The sequence below is a fragment of the Bos javanicus genome, chromosome 23 (genome assembly GCF_032452875.1).
Source record: "Bos javanicus breed banteng chromosome 23, ARS-OSU_banteng_1.0, whole genome shotgun sequence".
NCBI lineage: Eukaryota > Metazoa > Chordata > Mammalia > Artiodactyla > Bovidae > Bos > Bos javanicus.
In genome coordinates this window covers 42,919,006-42,935,052 of record NC_083890.1, presented here as the reverse complement: position 1 = coordinate 42,935,052, position 16,047 = coordinate 42,919,006, and the positions used below count along the sequence as shown (strand labels likewise).

At 44.6% G+C, this 16,047-nt stretch overlaps 2 long non-coding RNA genes across 2 annotated transcripts in view; one reads left to right on the top strand and one right to left on the bottom strand.

The window, feature by feature from the left end:
• Positions 1–16,047, top strand: part of LOC133236674 (uncharacterized) — a 57,564-nt gene that overhangs the window by 26,491 nt on the left and 15,026 nt on the right. The gene's annotated exons all lie outside the window — the stretch shown is intronic.
• On the bottom strand, positions 5,780–13,121 carry LOC133236673 (uncharacterized). Its single transcript, XR_009732975.1, has 3 exons — positions 12,865–13,121; positions 9,827–9,947; positions 5,780–6,031 (listed from the first exon to the last, which is right to left on the bottom strand). It is a non-coding gene; the product is annotated as an uncharacterized LOC133236673 (long non-coding RNA).

Sequence of the window (16,047 nt, the reverse complement as noted above, 5' to 3'; positions counted from 1 at the left end):
ACAGAACTCGTTTGTATGCACTGTAAGTTGTGGCTTATTTCACATAGTATAATGTTCTTAAGAGCTTCCCAGGTGGCTCAGTGGGTAAAGAATCCACCTGCAATGCAGGGAGGGGGAATCCCCTGGAGGAGGGCTTGGCAACCCACTCCAGTATTCTTGCCTGGAGAATCCCACGGATAGAGGAACCTAGTGGGCTATAGTCCATAGGGTCTAAAAGAGTCAGACACGACTGAGTGACTAACACGCACGCACAGTGTCCTCAGAGTTCATCCCTGATGTAGTCTATGTCAAAATGTCCTCTTTTTTTTTAAGCTGAATAATATCCCTTCGTATGGACAGACAACATTTTGGCTTTTCATTCATCTGTCAGTGGACACTGGGTTTGCTTCCATATTTCTGTTGTTGTGAGCAATGCTTTATGAACATGAGTGTAAATATCTGTTAGAGTTCCTGTTTTCAGTTCTTTGGGGTTTATCCCTGGAAGTGAAATGCCTTAGGATTTTTTTTTTTTTTGCATTTAACAAAATACTAATTTGTCTTAATGAACGTTTAAATCTCAGTGATTGAAGAATAGTGAAGAATGGAGGGTTTTAGTCTATTTTTGACTTATGCAACGTGCATTACTTTTCCATCCTGTGTTACTTGGCATCTCTGAAACCTCCCAGAGGCTTCCAGGAGAGATTTCTGGAGCACTGGGATATTCCTCTGGAACACTCGTCTCCTCCTCCAGGCTTGTACTTCCTTATTCATTGCCTGAGTCGGTGGCCCCAGGGAGCTACTACTTGTGTGACTGTCGTGTTTCCTTAGCATAGTGTCAGGGTTTGTGCCCGCTGTGGTGTGCATCAGGATTTCCTTGCTTTTTAAGATGGTATGTCCATCTCCTCTGTTACATCGTGGGGCGTTTCTCAGTTCACTAAGGCCTTTTATACCCAGCAGGGGAGGGGGTAGTTATTATTCCTGGATTGCAGCTGAGGAAACAAGCCCCGTGGCTTCGGGACCACACAGAGACCAGCACACAGGCTCTCGGTGTCTGGTCCATGGTGCTTTCCCTGGAGCACAGCTGTCATGGGCAGAGCCCGCTGGGCGTGCACTTGGCAAAGTGGACGCTGGAGGTGGAGAGGGGACAGGAGGCCCCCAGATAGAGAGAACAGGTCCAGGGACAAGTCGGTGACAAGACAGGAGTGGAGAAAAGGCCGGGGGTGGCGGAGGGCCTGGCAGCAGGCCTCCTGTCTGTGGGGCAGGGGCTCATTTTGCTCTGGGACACAGGAAAGGGGGTGAGCCAGGTGGCCCTGGGAGCAGGGGGACTGGTCAGCCCTAAGGTGACTCCCCAAAGTTAACATCAGTGATGAGAGCAGCCAGGCAGGAGACAGGGTGATGAGGGCAGGTGTGACCATGCAGTGCCTACTGTGGGCACATCGCCTCGAGGTGCCATCACTGTTTAGTCGCTCAGTCGTATCCAACTCTTGTGACCCCATGAACCACAGCCTGCCAGGCTCCTCTGTCCATGGGATTCTCCAGGCAAGAATACTGGAATTCCTTCTCCAGGGGATCTTCCTGACCCAGGGATCGAACCTACGTCTCTTGCATCTCCTGCATTGGCAGGAGGATTCTTTATCACTGATGTTACTGCTAAGTCACTTCAGTCGTGTCCGACTCTGTGTGACCCCATAGACGGCAGCCCATCAGGCTCCCCCGTCCCTGGGATTCTCCAGGCAAAAACACTGGAGTGGGTTGCCATTTCCTTCTCCAATGCATGAAAGTGAAAAGTGAAAGTGAAGTTGCTCAGTCGTGTCCGACTCTGTGCGAGCCCATGGACTGCCGCCTACCAGGCTCCTCTGTCCATGGGATTTTCCAGGCAAGAGTACTGGAGTGGGGTGCCATTGTCTTCTCAGTATCACTGGTGTTAGAAGCTCCCTAAATAAACTGAGTGAACTGCGGCCTTCTGGGAGAGTTCTCCTTGGAGCATCTTGCAGCTTGGGGGGAGAGTAATCGCCTCTCCCTTAGGGTTCACGTCCAGACCATCAGACAGTCCTGTGTAAGAACAGACCTTTTGTGCTTGGAGAACACACACGTCGTGAACATTGGCCGCCTTTTTGGATGCCCCTGGCCATCAAGCCTACGAGCAGTAGCTCTTCTGTCCCCGAAACAGCTGAATAAACCCTGTGGCCGACACTAAATCATAACCTCCGGGACCTGGGCTTGGCCAGTGGAGGAAATGAGCAGAGGGTTGCTGCCTCTGGGTTCCCAGTAGGAAACGGCTTCATATACTTTGCTGCTCAGTTTCCCGTTCGGAGACTGTTCCAGAATGTTTGCTATTTGTCATGGCGTGCAGGTGGGTTATCCTGGTTAATCATATCTTCTGGTTAAAGGTGACCTATTAGTTCTCATTCGTGGAGCATGACTTTTCAAGAGCATTAGTATGCAACAAAATACTCTGAACTGTAAATTACAAGGAACATAATCCAATCTATTTTATAAGCTACTGACGCCACTTGTATTTCCTTAGGAACCTGATTATGAACCTCGTGCACCAAAGATTTGGTAAAACAGGCAAAAGAATGCTGGATAAACAGCTTCTAATGAACTTCCCAAGTCTTGATTCTGTCATATGTTAATTTCCATAAAAGGAACGGAGCTTGTTGGAAGGTGATTAAGATTCAATTAGCTCATAGAAGAGAGTGACCTTAGAGGCAACTTAAGCCAGCTCTGCATCCAGCATGGAATGCCCCTCTCCAAACTTTCTGACGGTTATTTTTTTCCTGCCTTTTCTCAGAAAAACCTTGCTACCGAGGGGTTCACAATGCCATTCCATTTGTGAGTGTACTACTGGAAAATCCCTGTTGATTCTCCCCTCTGAAGCCATAGAGAATCAGTCCCATCTCTCTGTTTGACAGTTCTTCCTTTGCCCATGACTGGGACATTTGCATGCCCCTTTCCCAGTTTCCTTTTAGCTAAGCCTGTCACCCCCATTTCCTGCAGTCTTCCTCAGTATTTGCAGAGCATCCTCTGAATACTCGTTTGTCTTGGAGGCTCCGGAGAAAGCTATGAGAGTAGACGTGCCAAATGCCGTGGGACCGTCCCCTCCCTCCTCCTGCGTTGTGTGCTTCTGTGACCATGCCCAGGAGCTCTGCCGCTCTCCAAGGTCACTCTCTCTGGGCTCAAATCCTGGGTCTGCTACTTTCTACTTTGTGACCCTGGGCAAGCAGATAATCTCTGTAATGCTATCGAAGGGGAGAAATTGTAGTATCAACCTCACAACCTCACAGATCTATGGCAGTTGAGAATCACATGTACAGAATAAATACCTCGACCTGCAACTTGTTGTTTGGTCGCCAAGTCGTGTCTCACTCTTTGTGACTTCATGGATTGCAGCACGCCAAGCTCCTCTGTCCTCGACTATCTCCTGGAGTTTGCTCAAATTCATGTCCATTGAGTCCACGTGCAACTTATTTACTGAGACTTAGTAAATACTCAATAACTATATCTGCTTGGAAGACACTGATCTGGATGGCTGGACTCACATCCCAGTTCAGATTCAAATTCTGACACTATCACCTCTGAAACAAAGAGCCTTCAGTAAGTGGCTAAAACTCTCTGTCCCTCAATTTCCTTACCTGCCAAAGGGAAGTAGAAGACTTTTATGAATGTTAACTGAGCTGTTATATGTAAGATGCTTGGAACAGAGCCTGGAAAGTACGAAGGGCCATATAAGTGAGATACCAGACCACCTTACCTGCCTCCTGAGAAATCTGTATGCAGATCAAGACGCAACAGTTAGAACCGGACATGGAACAACAGACTGGTTCCAAATTGGGGAAGGAGTATCTCAAGGCTATTTATTGTCACGCTGCTTATTTAACTTATATGCAGAGTACATCATGAGAAACGCTGGACTGGATGAAGCACAAGCTGGAATCAAGATTGCCGGGAGAAATATCAATAACCTCAGATATGCAGATGACACCACCCTTATGGCAGAAAGTGAAGAGGAACTAAAGAGCCTCTTGATGAAAGTGAAAGAGGAGAGTGAAAAAGCTGGCTTTAAACTCAGCATTCAAAAAACAAAGATCATGGCATCTGGTTCCATCCCTTCATGGCAAATAGATGGGGAAACAATGGAAACAATGACAGGCTTTATTTTGGGGGGCTCCAGAAATCACTGCAGATGGTGACTGCAGCCATGAAATAAAAGACACTTACTCCTTGGAAGAAAAGCTATTACCAAACTAGACAGCATATTAAAAAGCAGAGATGGGACTTCCCTGGTAGTCCAGTGGTTGAAGGGGCATGGGTTCGAACCCTGGTTGGAGAACTAAGATCTCACATGCTGCATGTCCAATAAATAAATAAAATAAAACAAACAAACACAAAAAGCAGAGTTAAGTTTGCTGATAAAGGTCCATCTAGTCAAAGCTGTGGTTTTTCCAGTAGTCATGTATGGATGTGAGAGTTGGACTATAAAGAAAGCTGAGTGCCAAAGAATTGATGCCTTTGAACTGTGGTGTTGGAGAAGACTCTTGAGAGTCCCTTGGACTGCAAGGAGATCCAACCAGTCAGTCCTAAAGGAAATCAGTCCTGAATACTCATTGGAAGGACTGATGCTGAAGCTGAAACTCCAGTACTTTGGCCACTTGATTAGAAGCACTGACTCACTGGAAAAGACCCTGATGCTGGGAAAGATTGAAGGCAGGAGGAGAAGGGGACAACAGAGGGTGAGATGGTTGGATGGCATCACCAACTCAATGGACATGAGTTTGAGCAAGCTCCAGGAGTTGGTGATGGACAGGGAGGCCTGGCGTGCCACGGTTCATGGGGTCACAGGGAGTCGGACACAACTGAGCAACTGAACTGAACTGAACTGAGTATTATTACTATAGATTGAAAAGGCATCTTATCTTTTAAAAGAGTCACATCAGAAGCTGGCCCATGTTGGAGCCCTGGGTACCGACATGCCAGGTCCCACAGTTCTCACCGTCTGATGGTCTGTGTATCCACAGTGATCACTACTTATACTTTTGTATCTCGGAGTACTCCTTTAGCAGATCATCCTGAGGATGACAAGTGCTTCAAAAATCCCTGGTGACACTTTTGTATCTCAGAGTACTCCTTTAGCAGATCATCCTGAGGATGACAAGTGCTTCAAAAATCCCTGGTGTTTGCAATCACGTCTGTCTTTCCTCTGAATATCTGGAATCTGCTTTCTTAGTTTCCAGATCACTTAACTACATACTCTGTCTCTAAACACTGCTTGAGGATTGCCTCTTCTGAAAACTCCTTGGATCCTTCTAGGTGGAATCCCATCCCCTCCCAGCACGCTACACCTCCAGCATTCCGCAGGCAGCGCACTGCCCATGTGTGTTCAATAACCTTATTCCCTGTGAGACCATAAGGCCTTCAAGACTGGGCTGTACTAATTGATTTTTCTGTATTTATTGGGTTCAGGCACATTTAGAGTAAAGCCTGATTTCTTCATGCTTTTGTCCTACTGCCAGTTGGCAAGAAATTCTTCCCTTTTTAGAGGCACTTAGCATAGGGTAGGGGCTTAAAAAATGTTTCTGGAGTAAATGCTATGCTTAACCTGGCCCAGAAGCCCCATCTGTGAGAAAAGGGATAACGTGGAGAAACTTGTTTAAACTGCAAAGAATTTCCAAATGGTTATTACCCTTACTTCTAAAGCAGCAAAATTACTTTTCCAAGAGCTTTTTTTCCCCCTATATCCCAACTGACCTTTCTCTGAAGAAAAATCAGAATAAAGTCTGGAAGGGAAAGCATCCTTCTTTATTTTTCATTCTTATTACAGTTTAGAGACTCAATTGTTTATTAAATAAAATACAAACTTCTACTTTGTTTTTAATAAAATGAGGCTTACCCCAGATGTCCAGATGGTTGAGAGATTTCCACCGCTTCTGTGTATTGCCTTTAGGCCAGTTTTATCACTGAGGGAAAGCAGTAGATTATTTCTTCCCACTGTTGCCCTTCTGCTGGTTCCCAACTCCAGCTTCTCCACATGATGATTTTAGCCTGATTTTACCTGTAATGGAAATATTAGGCAAAGGCACCACAAACAAAATAAAAAACAAACAATTGGGGGAGATACCTGCAGGATATATTACATATAAAATGTCAGTGTCATTTTGTTAGTAAGAGAAAAACAAAATCCCAATCTAGAAATGGGCAAAAAATAGGAACAGGCAATCTACAGAATTGGGCTTCCCTTGTGGCTCAGCTGGTAAAGAATCCGCCTGCAATGCAGGAGACCTGGGTTCGATCCCTGGGTTAGGAAGATCCCCTGGAGAAGGGAAAGGCCACCCACTCCAGTATTCTGGCCTGGAGAAGTCCATGGGGTCACAAAGAGTCGGACACGACTGAGTGACTTTCACTTTCAATCTACAGAAGAAATATGAATGTTTCATACATATTTAAAGACTGCTTTACTTCACTAGTGATCAAAGAAGTTAAAATGTAAACTGTAATATATTTTTCACCAATTAGATGGACAAGATTGAAAAGAATGAAAATAACCAGTATTAGCACGGAGTCGTGGGAACAGAATCCTCAAGAAGTATTAAAGGGAAGCTTTATGAAGCAACTTAGCAGTATTCATTGAGAACTTTAAAATATTCATACTGATAATGATAATCACTTTCAAAATGTATTCCTAAGGAATAAAACCAACCATTGTACAGAGATATATATGAAAGGACAGCCATTGTAGTATTTTATAATAGCAAAAATATTTGAAACAACATAAATTTCCATCAAGTAAAGACCAGATAAATGAATGGTGAAACACATCGGTACAATATAGTAGTGCACATCCGGTTCAAAGGATGAGGTGGAGGTTCACAATACTCATTTAAGGGGAAGTGAGGAACTTTCCTGAGGGCCCAGTGGTTAAGACTCCATGCTTCCAATGCAGGGGACATGGGTTTGATCCCTGGCCAGGGAACTAACAGCCTGTATGCCATTGCAGCCAGTCAAAAAACAAAACAAAGAACTTTAAAGAAAATGATATAGTACAGTATAGCATCCTTATTTTATAAGAAACAAAAAGAAAGCTGAAAATACAGTTATTTTCTATTTTATACACTTCTGTACTTGGATATTTTAACATACGTGAATTTAACAAAAAGCACTTGTACCTGAATCCTTGATGTATATTGGGAGTGATTTGGAGGTTGGTGGATAGGCATTAATATCCCCAAATACTTCAAGCTTGAGAGCTTTAGGGGAAGCCTAAGCTCACTACTTCACTGGTGCCTCAGACAGTAAAGAATCTGCCTGCAGTGCGGGAGATCTGGGTTCAATCCCTGGGTTGGGAAGATCCCTGGGAGAAGGGAGTGGAAATGCACTCCAGTATTCTGGCCTGAAGAATCCCGTGGACGGGGAACAGGTTATGGTCTACAGGGGCACAAAGAGTTGGACTTGACTGATGCTTTCACTCTTTCAGGCCCACTACAGATGGTCCTAGCCCTTTACCGTTATGGGCACATGTGTCAATGGGCTAAATCTTAATACAGAGCAGTGTCTGGGCATTCATGAAACAAGTGTTGTCGAATATAGTAAGGGGATTTTTATTTCCTCAAATCTGCCTTGACCAATCAATCTTCTCTGCCTCCCCTTCCCAGCAATCAGTCCTGTATCTTTAATTCCTTCCGACCATCTCGGGCATCCCACAAAACACAGCGTGGCAACAGCTTATCAGGCTCCTCTCCAAACAAAGGATCCTTTCCTACTCATTTCTTCTTAGATCCTTCCAATCCCTTTGGATTTTTCTGGGGGTCCCCGCCATGTGTGGCCACAGAACACTTGCAGTGTGGCTGATCTGTGATGTGGTCTGCTAACACATGCTGAATTTGAAAAGACTTAGTCTGAAAAAAACCCAGAAGGTAAAATATTAACGATATTGGGACATAGTGGGTTAAATTTTAAAATTATCAAAATAGTAACATTATATATCTGTTTATTTTTTACTTTCTTAATGTGGCTCCTATATATAGAATGCATTGCATTTTAATTGTATGAAAGTACTTTAGACTTTGCTTTCAAATTATGATGCTGGAAAGGACTCTTACAAGTCCCTTGGGCTGCATGGAGATCAAACCAGTCAGTCCTAAAGGAAATCAACTCCGAGTATTCATTGGAAGGACTGTTGCTGAATCTGAAGCTCCAATAGTTTGGCCACCTGGTGCGAAGAGCCAACTCATTGGAAGAGACCTGATGCTGGGAAAGATTGAGAGGGTAGGAGGAGAAGGGGGCAACAGAGGATGAGATGGTTAGATAGCATCACCGACTCAATGGACATGAATTTGAGCAAACTCCAGGAGCTAGCGTGTTGCAGTCCTTGGAGTTGCAGAGTCAAACACGACATAGTGATTGAACAACAACAACTCTAGAATTTGCAATCCTGGAGTTATTCTTTGTGTTTTGCTCTGTGGTTCCATACCAAATCTGTCAACAAGCCCTGGTACCCAGTCTCTTGTCCTTTCATCCTTCCCCTTCCTTTCCTGAGTCCTAAATCCAGATGAGCCCTCTCCCTGTAACAGCACCCCTGCATCCGCTTGCTTCCAGAGACTGTACCCCAGGCCCCACTCAGCCACCGGCAAACAAACTAGATAACCTGAATAACTGGGAGTTAACCTTGTTAACATCCCCCACCCCGGGATTTAAAAGAAAACAAATAACAGAATAAACTCTGTGAATAACTGCTTTGTATAAGAAGAACTCTAATGTACTAGAAATGAAATAACCAGCCACTCACTTAATTTTATACGTTGCCATCAACATAAACCAGCGTTCGCAGCCACACAAATGAAAGGCTCCTTGAGAGCGTAGCAGGGAGCCCTTTTCAAGCTCCAGAGGAAGGAAATGAAGTCCCTGACCTTCTAAACCACAAAAAGATACACAAATTCTCTTCTCAGTTTGGTTTTAGCTCAGTCTTTGAGACACGGCCTTCAAGGGCCAGGCTTTCTTTCAAGAAGGCGTTATGTGTAACGCACACATTTCTGATCTAGGACTCTGCGCTTTGGAGATCATGAATTGAAGAAACACAATTTCAGGGAAAATCTAATAACCCCTTCTCCACCCAGGGAAAGAATCAGCAGTGAGAAGGTAAGAGTGGAAATGGCCATTAGATAAGTTAGATCCTGGCAGTGCCTCGGAATGACTGAGGCGAGGACTGCTGTTGTTTTAATCACTAAGTCGTGTCTGCCTCTTGTGACCGCATGGACTATTCCCACCAGGCTCCTCTGTCCATGGGATTCTCCAGGCAAGAATACTGGAGTTGGGGTTGCTATTCCCTTCTCCAGGGGATCTTCCCAACCCAGGGATTGAATCCTCATCTCTTGCATCTCCTGCGTTGGCAGGCAAATTCCTTACCACTGAGCCACCAGGGAAGCCCGAGACTTTTACTCTCTTCATCCATTTCCTGCCTTTCCAGGGCAATCACCAGCACACGTGAGGGGCGCCGACAAGAAGTGAACGCATCTGGGTTTGGGCAGAGCCTGGAGACCCCAGCCCGGGTCAGAGCGCCTGCCCTCCCACCAGCCATGCTCCTCTTCTGAGCAGCTGTCCACTTCTGAGCCCCTGGGCCTGCCCCTCAGGCAAGGCCAAAGGCCACTCAGGACCTGTGCAAAGAGCATTCTACCCAGGTCCCAAAGCTCCTGGCTAAACCCCCCAGTCTACGGCCACTTCAGAAAGAAAGGCAAGCCTCCCAGCTGCCGGGCACGGTTCTCTGTGGGATTCCCAACAGACGACACAGAGGAACTAGATGGATTCCACAGGTTATGAACCCAAACTGATCTCTTCCCCATTTTCAAGCTCACACCTCATCAAAGTGTCCCTCTGACTGGTCCAGCTGACTGGGCTTGGAGAGCAAGGCTGTTGTCAGGACCTTAGCTCTTCTTTCCAACAGTGAACACCAAGGGCAGCAAGGACCTCGTGGAACTCTGGAGGAGAAAGCACAGGGGTTCCCTTTGCTGCATCACAAACGTGGATATCCCCCCCGCCACCCCCCACACACATGCACACAGACATATACAGACACACAATACAAACACACACACACAACACACACAGATGCACACACGCATACAGACACACAACACACACATATACACACAACACACACACACACACACACACACGCTCAACGTTGACAGGGACCCGTGAGACTTGCACCGGTGGGAAGTTACACAGAAGCTGAGGCACAGTGAGCCCGATGGGCGTGTGGTGATGAGGGATGTCCAATGCCAGCCTTGGTGCTGCTAGCTGATTTCTGGAAGCCTTGTATTTTCCTTCTTTTTCTCTTAGGCACCAACTGGTGGAGCCAATTCCTCTGTCTCAGGGACTGGCTCTGTGAGTCACTGCCCATCTGCCAGCAGCAAGAAGAAGGAAGGGAGCCTCTCCCAGAACCCGGGGTACCTGCCCTGATTTGCTGTGAGGATGCAGGAGTTTTCAGTGGCCCCCGGGAGGACAAGGCATCCCAGGCCTGCCCTACACTTGTCCCCTCCTGCTGCCCTGATAAAGGACAGTGTATTCTCTGTGACTGGTCCCTATTGAGACCGGCTCGAGCTCCTTAGGCTGAGGCAAATGCATTTCAGATGCCATTGCATTGGCACTGATTCTATCATACTGACTGTGGTACTTGGGAGGTTTTTACACTGTACTAAAATCAATCCGGGGCTTCCCTGGTGGCTCAGTGGTAAAGAACCTGCCTGCCAATGCAGGAGATGCAGGAGATGTGGGTTCGATCCCTAGGTCGGGAAGGTCCCCTGGAGAAGTAAATGGCACTCCACTCCAGTATTCCTGCCTGGAGAATCGCGTGGACAGAGGAGCCTGGCGGGCTATAGTCCATGGTGTTGCAAAGAGTCACTCAAAACTTAGCCACTAAACAACAACAACAAGAATCAACCAGACCTGGAGCTCTCGCTGCTGAAGAACAAAGAAAGGCTTCTTCTAACAGAACAGTCTTAGCTCCATTTCACAGATGAGCAAACGGAGGCTCAGAGAGAATGTTAGCCAGAAGAAGCCAAGTTATGCTTTCATAACCACCTCACAATCGCGGTGGTTCGAGACACCAGCATGCAGGCCCGGGTGGTTCTCCAGGGCGCTTGTCCTCCACGTGGTGACTCAGAGACCCAGCTGCTTGGATCTCTGGACTATTGGATCTGTCTCATCGTGAGGCTCCTAAATGCACCCCAGCAGGGCAGTGAGAGCCTGGGGCGACTCAGAGAGGAATTTCGCTGCCTCAGGCCACATGTTACTGCAAGTCTGATGGCCCTGCGAAAGTGCTGGGGAGGGCAACTTCTTGTTGTCAGCGGAGGAGAGGCATTGGTGGGCAAGCACTGATGCCCATCAGAGGGAGGTCTAGGAGCCCTCCCCATCCCTGTTCATCTAGTGTCTGTACCCCGCTTCTGCCTGCCTGTGTCATTCTTGTCTCTCTTGTACACTGGCTCCTTTGAATTTTGTAATCTGGGTATTGAAAATGAGGAGACCAGCAGTACTCAATGTTGGTGTGTGGATCCAACCAATGAAGCATCCGATCTCTCTCTCTCCCTCTAATCTCCCAAATTCCCAGGGAGAGAATGGCCCACTTTGGGTTACCTGTCCTCTCTAGATACCTGTACCTGGTGCCGAGGGCTATATGATAGGAATTTGATAGTTGCTGCTGCAACTTTGTAGATGGAACGTGGGTAAGGGGTCATTAGAGATTGTTGGGATGAGGGTTCTGACCCAAGTCTGTCTGCCTTCGGAGCCCTTTTACATGTATTTACACACACAGCCTCCTGGATATGTGAAGTCAAATAATCGGGAGAACGAGTCCCTGTATGTACAAAACCATGGATACTGCCGAAAACTGTATCTCCAGATGTCCTGTGGTACGCATGCGCTAGCCTAAAACTAAAGCACACAGTAATGGATTTAACAGATTCCCCAGGGTGCCAGGTGTGGTGTAGCCATCCCAGTGCAATGTGATAAAAGCACATTTCTTTTCTTCTCAGGGTCTAGGCATCTGAATCTGCTCTCCAATGCAGTAGCCACTGGTCATGTGTGTTTATTTGACTTTATTATTTTTAAAATTATCTATGTGTTTGTTTGGCTGCATCAGGTCTTAGCCACAGCCCTCAGGATCCTTCCTGGCAGCTCGGGGGCTTCTCTCTAGTTGTGGCACAGACTCCAGAGTGTGCGGGCTCAGGAGTTGTAGTGCATGGGCTTAGTTGCCGCAAGGCACGTAGGATCTTAGTTCCTCTACCAGGGATCGAGCCCACATCCCCTGCACTGGAAGGCAGAGTCTTAACCAGTGGACCACCTGGGAAGTCCCCACTTATCTGACTTTAAATTCTTTAAAATTAACATTTCAGCCCCTCAGTCACACGAGCCACATTTCAGGCACTCAGTCGCCTCGTGTGGCCGGCCAGTGGGGACCACAGGAACGCTCAGATGTAGAGCATCTCCATTGCCCAGTACATCCTATGGGACAGCAGTGACCTAGACCTCAAACTCAAGAGTCTCTATGCAGAAGAAGGATATTCTGAGATATGGGGGGGAAAATTAAAACATATTAGAATGAATTAAGAAGTTTCACACTAAAAGAAAATGAGTTGGCTTAATAATGAAAACTAAACCAAACTAGGATACCAAATGAAGAGATGGCAGGAGAGGCGAAAGAAGAGGATGTCATTGCCCACGAGAGGAATGTTTTGAACATAACAAAGTGGGGGTTGAACCACATTAATTCTGCTCCTAAAAAACCACATTAATAATGCTCCACATTAATTCTGGCCTCGCATGGGTAGAGTCCCACCGCATCCCTCAGGAGTGAACCACACAGGTGGGCTGCACTCTCCCACAAAGGCAGCTTACCCTCTCCGTAGCTCTCGCATGTCTTCACCCTCTTCTCCTCTCTCCTTTCTCTGCCAGCGCTTTCACCCTGTCTGTACTTTGGGCTGCAAAACCTTTACCCTCCTTCCGCCCTCAACTTCCTTCAATGTTTAAGCCAAGTCGGAGAGCTAACTGTGATCCTTTTCCAAAGGGGGCATTGCCATCCAAATAGCTGTGAAGGCAAGGCCAGATCGAAGGGTCTTGATTATCTACTGTGGAGTGTTGCTCTAAAAGATGCTTTTTTCCCTTTCATAGGATGCAGAGCTGAGTGTTTATAGGGTGCCAATGAACACAGAAAGTAGAGGGACAGTGTCAAAGTGTGGAATGAGAGTTAAAAGGTGTTAGTCAACCAAACCAAAGCAGTATGTCTATGGTCAAAAAGAGTGAAAACCATAGTAAGTTAAAGAATATATCAAAGAGCTTTTGATACACAAATGTATCTTGTGAATTTCCAGGAGGATGTAAGAATGTCACACTTGTAAACTTATTTCCTCCAACTCCCTTCAGTTTGGCAGGGTTTTCTCACTAGATGCAACATTCAGGCCAAAAGTACAAAGGTTGGTTTTCATGAGTGACTTGACCCTGAGCGTAGTTTCAAAGGAATGCTTGTTCCAGAAGAGTTTGAGATTTGAGAATATCACTGTAATAAGACCATCCCCACGTTGACCATGAAGAGAAAGTCTTGGTTGAGCATCTGTTCTTTTGTAGTCGGAGACAAAAGTTGCTTTCTAGACACTTGGTATGTTTGGCTGACAGAACCGTTTAGAAGTAAAGAAAACAAGGAAAAGGAAAAGAGAGATATAAAGTATGAAACCACAGAGGGGGGAAAAAAACCTAACTCTTAATTTGGCCTAGGCTTGGCTTCAAGCATTTAAATTGTCATGTCTAATGATATGATGGATAACTCCTTTAGAGACTGGGTGGCAGTTGTTAAGGAAATAGTATAAGCAGTGTGTAGCAATCCTTGGGGATGAGGTAGTTATTTTTCCTAGCCACATCTAGGCTGGCAGGGTCATAGCCTGTCTTTTTCCCCAAACTGCTCCCTAATGCACGTAGTTTGGTCAGGTTGATCCACAGATGACATGGTATTTGGCTGCTGGACGGCACATCTCAGTGCTTCATTTTCTTTCCAATCTGTCTTGACTGCATGGTTTTTGATACAAAGGGAAGACATGCAATATTTCTGCATTTCTTTTTCAGATTGTGAATTGATGAACAAGCCAAGTTCTGAGGCTTTTGACTACATTTGTCTCAAGAAATGTAGTAGGTGGAAAAAAAAAACTCTGTAATGACTATTTCTAATAGTTAAATATGTAATTCTAGTATGATTTGGCTCAAAATTAAAAACATTCCTACAATGAACAGTATTTGAGTGAAAACAGAAGCTACCACACAAAAGTACAGCTGTCAGGAAATACCAGATTTCAGTCACGTATGAATCCGGCTTCATGCTGTGTTGGCGTCAGCAAAATTGCCTAGGAGACCACACATATCAGAAAATAAGGAGATAAACAGCAAATAGCTGAAAGAAATAATTGGAGCTCAGTTTTAAATAAAAATACAAATAGGTAATGAGATGGGAAAAAAAAGCATTTGACAAAATTCAACAACCATTTATAGATTAAAAATTCTCAGTAAAAAAACAAAAACAAAAAGCCTCTTAAATCTGAAAAAGGGCAGAGATAAAAATCCTTCTGCTAACTTAATACTTAATGAAGAACTATTGAACACATTCTATTTAAGATAAGAAATAGGACAAAAGCATCTGCTTTCATCTCCTATATTCAACAGGTACTGAAGGTCCTAGCCACGGTAATAAGGCAAGAAAAAGAAAAGACATAAAGATTGGAAAAGAAGAAGTGACTGGTTCTTAGATACAAATGATTGTACACATGGAAAATCCTAAGGGATCTACAAAATAATGCTAGAAATAGCAAATAATTATCAAATTTGCAAGGTACAAGTCAATGTATAAAAATTGATTTTATTTTTATATACTAATAGCAAATAAATTAAAATGAAATAAAAATAATTCACAGTAGTACCAACACATAAAATACTTGGCAATAGATTAAACAAAATTATAAAAGATATATGCTAAGAGATATTTAAGAAGACAGATTATTAAGAGGTACATCATATTCAAGGACTTTCTTTCTTGAATCAAGAATTAAATGTTGTTAAGATGTCAGCTGTCTATACATAGATTCAGTGCATTCCCAATCAAAATCTCAGGCTTTTTTTTTTTTTTAATAAAAAGTGACAAACTGGTCCTCAAATTTTTGTGTCACTGCAAGTGACCTAGAATATAAAAAGAAACTTTAAAAAAAGAGCAAAGTTGGAGGACTAAAATCATCTGATTTCACAATATATTGTAAAGTTACAGTAATTAATATATTGGCATTATAGTAGACAAATAGATCAATGGAAAATAGAATAGAGTACAGAAACTGACCCACACATATACAGCAAATAAATCTGTGGTGTTAGAAATTACAATGGTGATTGCTCGCAAGGTAGGAAAATGGAAATTTCTTGTGTGATAGAAATATTCTTATCTTCACTGGGTGGTAATTATGCAGGTGTATAGGTTTGCCAAAACTCACTGATGCACACTTATGATCTATACCTTTTACTGTGTATAAAATGTACCTTTAAAAAATTAGCTATTGACTCTGAACACCTGCTTTCTAACCCTTGCTTAAAAATATTGGATTTTCGTTGGTGGTGCTGCTCATGATCTTGTGGCTTGAAAAGGAAACTATGAAGAATAAACATCAGGTTGTGTGTAAAACTGAACTTCCCATTATGCAGAGGAGTCCCTTGTGCAAATGAGTCTTGGTTCATTGTAGACATATCACATTATGCGTAGAGAGAGGAAAGTGACTTGATAATTACTCTGCCATTGGAGCCAGTCAAGAGCTAAGACTTTGGGTTCAGGCAGATTGGGGTTTGAACCCACGCTCCAGTGTCCCCTGGCCATTTGACTTTAAATTACTGAAATTGGGTAAGTTACTGAAAAAACCATATTAAAAAGCAGAGACATCACTTTGCCAGCAAAGGTCCGTATAGCCAAAGCCATGGTTTTTCCAGTAGTCATGTCCGGATGTGAGAGTTGAAATATAAAGAAGAGTGAGCACTGAAGAACTTATGCTTTCAAATCAT